At 37.8% G+C, this 7,523-nt stretch overlaps 1 pseudogene; it reads left to right on the top strand.

Annotated features, from left to right (window-relative positions):
* The window catches only part of LOC113058864 (START domain-containing protein 10-like), a 13,552-nt pseudogene extending 10,265 nt beyond the window's left edge, over positions 1-3,287 (top strand).
* Positions 3,288-7,523: the final 4,236 nt, after the last annotated feature.

A 7,523-nucleotide genomic window follows, 5' to 3' on the forward strand; every position in this document is an offset into this window, starting at 1 on the left:
TGTTTCTGTTTCAGGGTCACCGGCGCTTGAGTTAGCACTGAATGCATGTCTACTTTAAACTTTGAATTGGTTTTTATTTTCTGTTTTCCTTTTAATTTTAGTTAAAGGTTTAGACATTTTTTTAATGTCTAAATAAATAATTTTATTTTAGTTTTAGTTATTTTAGTACATCACTTTGAACTAGATGTAAAATGTTGCTAGTCCAAATAAATTAGTATATACATTTACATTTTATTTTGTTATTTTATTTCAGTGATGAAAAGTTTTTTTATAGCTTTTAGTTTTAGTTAACGAAAATAACACAGCTTCTGGCTGTTTCTTCTTCTTGACGCTTATGGCCTGTGATGCATTCTGGGTAATGTAGTTCTTCTGCCCTCTCCACAGTGTCGGATGCTGTGTAAGGACATCCCAGCTGAGACCATGTATGACGTGCTCCACGACATCGAGTATCGGCGGAAATGGGACGTGAATGTCATCGAGACGTTTGACATCGGCAAACTAACGGTCAACGCAGATGTGGGCTATTACTCCTGTAAGTGCTGGAGTTACCCTTTAAAATCAAAATATCCTATTCAATTTGTGTTTATGAATGGTTATGATGGTTTTATGAGGTGTAGCTCATGTTAAGCGTTCATGCTTTTAGGGAAGTGTCCTAAACCACTGAAGAACCGTGATGTCATCACCCTGCGCTCCTGGCTGCCGATGGGGAACGATTACATCATCATGAACTACTCCGTCAAACACGCTGTGAGTGCTGCTGTGTTAGTTCAGTCTCAGTTTAGGACAGGAATGATTCCGCTGCTAACGATCTTCTGATCATTACTAACAATGTGATGATGGTCTGTGTTCATATAACAGCAGGAGTCACTGAGATCCTGTACGGATGCATGTACTCTTGTTCTTCTTGATGTCTCACACTCAAACACACACACACACACACACACACACACACACACACACAGGATGTAGGATGTAGAATTAGTGTCCCTGTTAGCATTGTGATGCTGTACTTAGTCTGATCTTGATTGATTGATTGTGTGTGTGTGTGTGTTTCAGAAATATCCTCCTAAGAAGGATCTGGTGCGAGCTGTTTCCATCCAGACGGGATACTTGATCCAACACACCGGCCCCACCAGCTGCACCTTAACATACCTGGCACAGGTGGACCCGAGAGGTGACACACACACACACACACACACACACTGAGATCTGCATGACTGAATCTAACCATTTCTTCTACACTTGGTCTTCCTCTGTCTCTCTCAGGTTCTCTTCCCAAGTGGGTTGTTAACAAGTCTTCTCAGTTACTGGCGCCGAAAGTGAGTGAAGAGTGCACTGCTTCACATCATCCTTACACTCGTTTATTCTTACACTCGTTCCTCCTGCTCTCAGTGTGTGTGTGTGTTGAAGTAGGTCATCAGTTTTCCCAGAGACCTCACAGAGTGAAAGAACACACGATTGATTGATAAATGCATAAATAGAGGGTCACTGAGTGACAAAAGAACCTGTGAAATATTAAAACACGTGCTGACATCATGAACACAATCATTTCTACAGCATCACTGCAATCATAAAGTCAGACGTTTGATGCAGAAGATCCAGCTTCAGTAAATCGGGTTTGAGAGCAGTTGAAATGATGTTAAAGAGAGCAGAAGAAAGACAAACACACAAACAACTATTCTGAGACATCAGCGAGACAAAGAACTGCAGTGTGTCTAAATGTGTGTCTGTGATTGAATTAGTGTTGTGTGTGTGTGTGTGTGTGTGTGTCTCTCTCTGTGTGTGTGTGTGTGTGTGTATGTGTGTGTCTGTGTCTCTTACTCTCTCTCTGTGTGTGTGTGTGTGTGTGTCTCTGTCTCTCTCTCTCTCTCTCTCTGTTTTTTTAATTTTTTGTATTATTTTATTCATTTTACTCAAAACATATATTTATTTAAAAAAGTGTTTTCTTTTTCAGATTTTTTTAGACTTTTTTTTTATATAATCTATTTTTATAATTGTTTTATTTTAATCTAATTTTTCGGCGTCTATTTCCCCCCAATTGTTTATTCATTTAGTTTATTTAGCTATTTATCACTTTTCTTTTTTATTTATTTAATTAAAATTTTGATTGTTGAATATAATAAAATGTTTGTATTGTTTCAAATTTAATAAATGCAAATTTTAATATTTATTGTTATGTTTTATTTACATTTTTACATTTACATTTAGCTGACGCTTTAGCGACTTACAATTGCTATATATGTCAGAGGTCGCACGCCTCTGGAGCAACTAGGGGTTAAGTGTCTTGCTCAGGGACACATTGGTGCCTCACAGTGGACTCGAACCCGGGTCTCTCACACCAAAGGCATACGTCTTATCCACTGTACTAACACCACCCCGAATTGTAATTTAATAATAATTTGACCTATTTTTGTTTTAAATAACAAATTTTAATCTACTTCCAGATTAATTTTTTCATCCAATTTATTTGTTTAGTTAAATTTTTCCACTGTTTATTTTCTATTTATTTAATTATTTAAATATTACTTTTTTATTGTTATTTTATTTTCAACTGTAAACTGCTTTGGAGAGAAGCGCCTGCCAAATAAAGAAATGTAAATGTAAATTTTAATTAACATTTTCATTTATTTATAAATTTTTCATAACACAATTGTGTGTGTGTGTGTGTGTGTGTGTGTGTGTGTGTGTGTCTCAGGCGATGAAGCGCATCAGTAAAGCGTGTCTTCGGTATTCGGAGTGGAAGCAGAAGCACAGTCCAGGGTTCAAGCCGTGGTTATTCCCGGAGCAGAACCTGCTGTCCAGCATCCCTCTGTCCCGAACTCTGTGTCCAACACGCCGAATCTCTGGAGAACATCGACGAGAGCTCACTCAGCGAGAGCAAAGACGACCGCGCAGAGCACAGCGATGACGAGGGGAACAACTGACACACACACACACACACACACACGTCTGCGAGCGCTTCTGAGCTCCATTCCCTGTCAGATCAGCACATTAAACTGCTGAATCCAGATGATTTTAAATTATGATTATGATTTCTGACCTTATGTATGCATGCAGTTTGTCTCCAGACACACAGGGGGCGCTGATGCTGACGTCGATCTGCTGTACGACTCTAGAGTTCAATGAACGAATGAATGAATGTAGTAACAAAGAATTAAAAACCAATCACTGCCTGTGTTTTTGGAGCTTTATCTTGTTTCTTTTGTTTATTTTACAACAAAAACTACCAGAGAAAGTTATGTTATGTTAGTGAAAACATGGGGGAAAATTACTAGTTGTGTCGTTGTTTTTTTGCAAAAAGTAAATAGTCAATTTCTGTAACTTTGCCCATATAGAAGAAATATCGCAAATATCTCTTTAATATCTCAGTTGTATCTTTAAAAAGAAAACTAAATGTAACCAATGCAATTAAAAACAAATTTATTTAAAAAAAATATATTTCGCCGAAAAATAAATTGATTTCTAATGAATTTAAAGAATTTTTTTGAGACAAAGTTAATACTTGTGATACTTGATCGGAGTCAATCAAACATAAGGAACAATTATGTTTTTGAAAGAGTCTCTCCTGCTAACATTCAGCGCTAAACAGAAACATACACACACACACACACACACACTGTGACTGAGATACATGCTGCATGTGCTCCGAGTGAAGACTGACACACACACACACACACAGGGGCGGATCTAGAAAAATATTGATGGGGTGGCGAGAAGGGGGCAAGAATTTTTGAGGGGTGGCAACATATGGCAGACGTATATATACTGAATTTAGTCACAGTTATCACAGTTTGATGATAAATATATGTGCACACTACAAAAGGACACAGCTATCATTTACAAACTTAATCTCATGCAATCAATGTCTTGCATTTGAAACAGTTATAACAAACATTACAAACATATAAGGAATAAGTGACCATACCCCATAAGCACCACACACTCACTAATGCATACAGTATGCATCGACATGTCATTAAGAGCATTATAAAAGATTCAGTGTTATCAATATGTCAGTTTATTATAAGAAACACAAGATTTTAACAGCCATTTCCAGCTGGGGAGACTCAACTGATTTTCTACAGTTTAGTGTTAATCATCATCTAACTCAACCAGTCAAGAGCTACATTTAGCCTTAGATGTTATATGAATATGGTCCTGAAGCATAGCTTTTATTAGCTGACAATAATAATAAATAAATAAACATTATATGCACAAATACAAATGTACTTTTAGAAATTGTTTCTGAAAAATATGGTGTTATTGTTTTGGCAAGCTTAAATTAAAACTTCTACGAAAACTTGTGTGATATTCCTTTAAAATAATGTTTTAGTATATCTTTTTTAAGTATATTTTACTAAGCAATTTCTTACATTATTTCTTTGAGTTAGACCAAACTTTTATTTTGGTGAGTTGTAGACAGAGTTTCTGTGTTTTTTAATTAACTATTATTATTAGCTAATAGGAAGTATAGCATATCAAGTATGCTAATACTTGAAGTATAGCATACTCTACTGTGCAATAGTACTATATTTCTGTTTGAATTTTTTCAAAGTTACACCAAAATTTTATTTTTACAGGTTGTCGTAAAGACATTGCCATTTCTGTCAGGCGAATCATTTGAGTCAGTTATGGGGATCGCAAACCATTTGAATCAGTTCGGGAGTTCGTAGCGGGATCGCGAATCATTTGAATCAGTTCGGGAGTTCGTAGCGGGATCGCGAATCATTTGAATCAGTTCGGGAGTTCGTAGCGGGATCGCGAATCATTTGAGTCAGTTCGGGAGTTCAAAGCGGGTACGCGAATCATTTGAGTCAGTTTGGGGATCGCGAATAATTTGAATCAGTTCGGGAGTTCGTAGCGGGATCGCGAATCATTTGAATCAGTTCGGGAGTTCGTAGCGGTATCGCGAATCATTTGAGTCAGTTCGGGAGTTCAAAGCGGGTTCGCGAATCATTTGAATCAGTTCGGGAGTTCGTAGCGGGTTCGCGAATCATTTGAGTCAGTTTGGGAGTTCGGAGCGGGTTCGCGAATCATTTGAGTCAGTTTGGTGATTGCGAATCATTTGAATCAGTTCGGGAGTTCGGAGCGGGATCACTAATCACGAAAGATTCGTGGTCGTAAATTTTCAAATTGGCCATAACCTTTAATTCGTTGCTGCCAACTGGGGTGGCAGCAGGGGTGGCAAGGCTTTCTTTTAGGGTGGCATCCGCCCCTGCTTACACACACTTACTCACTTACAAACACACACAAAAAATAATACAGTGGGGAAAAAATTAAGTAGAAACTATTTTTATTACAAAATAAATTATATACAGTTAATATAATCTCTCTCTGTCTCTCTGTGTCCATCACGTCAGTGTCTTAGAGTCATTATCAGTGTGAAAGGAGACAGTAATGAGAGCTGATGATGCTGACAGTGAAGAGATCAATCGTGACACACACAAGTGTGAGTGTGTGTGTGTGTGTGTGTGTGTGTTTACTCACTTCCTCTTATTTTAGACAACCGTTGTAAGGCTACATTGACACTATAGTACAGTGAAACAACAAGAAATTGTTGTGTCGTGATCACATTCGAGTCTGATGGGTCATTCTCAGAAAACAGTGCCATGTTATCATTTGTTTTAACTTCTGGCTAAAATATGAATCCATAATCCATAATAACACTTCCTCCAGTGAAAAAGTGCATCTGCTGTTGTTTTTAGATCTGTTTAAATGCTGCTTGATCTGTGCAGATTTCTCTCCTGATTCAGACCAGAACACTGTTTCACTGGAGGAAGTGTTATTATGGATTATAGACTCTATGTGTTTGAGTTAAAATCATCTTAATGCTGGATGTGTTTCAGGTTTTGTCTTCTCCAGATGTTCACTGATGGACTGGAGTGATGTGGATTATTGTGATGTTTTTATCAGACTCTCATTCTGACGGCACCCATTCACTGCAGAGCATCCATTGATGAGACACTGATGCAATGCTACATTTCTACAAACCTGATGAAGAAACAAACTCCTCCTGATCTCAGATGAACTAAGAGTGAACACATTCTCATTGTTTGTCTGAACTATTCCTGTAATGATGATCTAATAAAGTCACACAAATCCTGATTCAAATCCACACGAATCACCAACTCTTTATTTTCACTAATTCACTTCTGTTATCTGGTGAATCACCTTTAAAGGAAGCATTCAGTTTCACACTCACACACACTTCAGCTTCCCCCCCACACACACTTCAGCTTCCCCCACACACACACACACACACACACACTCTCTCACACACACACATGATGTGAGCGGTGAAAGCCCACACACAAGGCATTCGAGTCGCTCGGCTGCTAGACTCTGACTCACACTCTTCCCACACATTGTCTATGATGATGATGATGATGAAAAACACACTTTATATCTCTTTATAAAACAAACAGCTGATGATTAACCATTTCATTGCAGCCTCTGTCTAGTCTTACTCTTTAAATGATGTGTGCTTCACAATATAAAGGAACACCTGCATGACCTACTACAATATGTGCAACGTGTCCCATAATGCAATGCGGTCGCCCTGACCAACTTGACGAATGAACCAGGGGATGACATCAACTGTGTCTAATTAGATGCACTTGTACAAAAAAAAAAAAAATACGAATGTTACATAATCTTATTTCCAACAATGAAACATTGTATTGTAATGAGGAACAACATGTAGCACATTACTGTTTGAAGTCACTGTATGCTGTTCCATTATAACACAGCCCTTGTCCAAATACCCACACTCGCTCTTGACCACTTGTCTGCTTATATGGCATATTTCCTGTATTTGGTCCAAGTGAGCTCTCGTGAGATCACTGCAAAAAAAGTCTCACGATTTATTTTCACAACATGATGCATGATGGGATACACAAAGCCTGGAATTCAAGACAGTGTGGATTAAGTGTGTGTTAAAGGCACTGCACTTTAGGGACAGAAATTGATTATTTGAACAAGGGGACAGGCTCAGATTCACTCTAATACAGTTCTGTAGCGCCGCCTGTCGGCCAATGCGTGTAATTTATTTATTATTATTGTTTATTTATTATCATATTCTTATTATATAGTATTAAATATATACACACATAATTAATGAGGTGTTTAATGCATATTATTATTATTATTAGTATCATCTGTTTTTAATGTGGATTCTCAATACAAAACAATACAGCGACATCGCTTTTACCAAACATGTTAGTTTTATCCGCGCTGCTCAGGATGGACCAATCAGAATCGAGAGTGAGGATTCGATGAGGATTTATTTATTAATTAATTTGTTAAAGATTCATAAAGAGAGATTCCTTTTGTATGTCGGAAAACAATCATTATTTTTTTTGTGTTTAAATGATTATACTTATATAAATCATACGAAGGTATTGTGAGGTTTAAGCGCGGTGTTCGCGGCGCGCGCCCCCTGAACAATGTGACCGTTGTGTATCATAGCAACCGCCATTAGCGGTATTTGCCGCCCTGAGTTTCGCGTCGCGTCGCGTCACACA

Source organism: Carassius auratus, chromosome 40, assembly GCF_003368295.1.
Source record: "Carassius auratus strain Wakin chromosome 40, ASM336829v1, whole genome shotgun sequence".
NCBI classification, from domain to species: domain Eukaryota; kingdom Metazoa; phylum Chordata; class Actinopteri; order Cypriniformes; family Cyprinidae; genus Carassius; species Carassius auratus.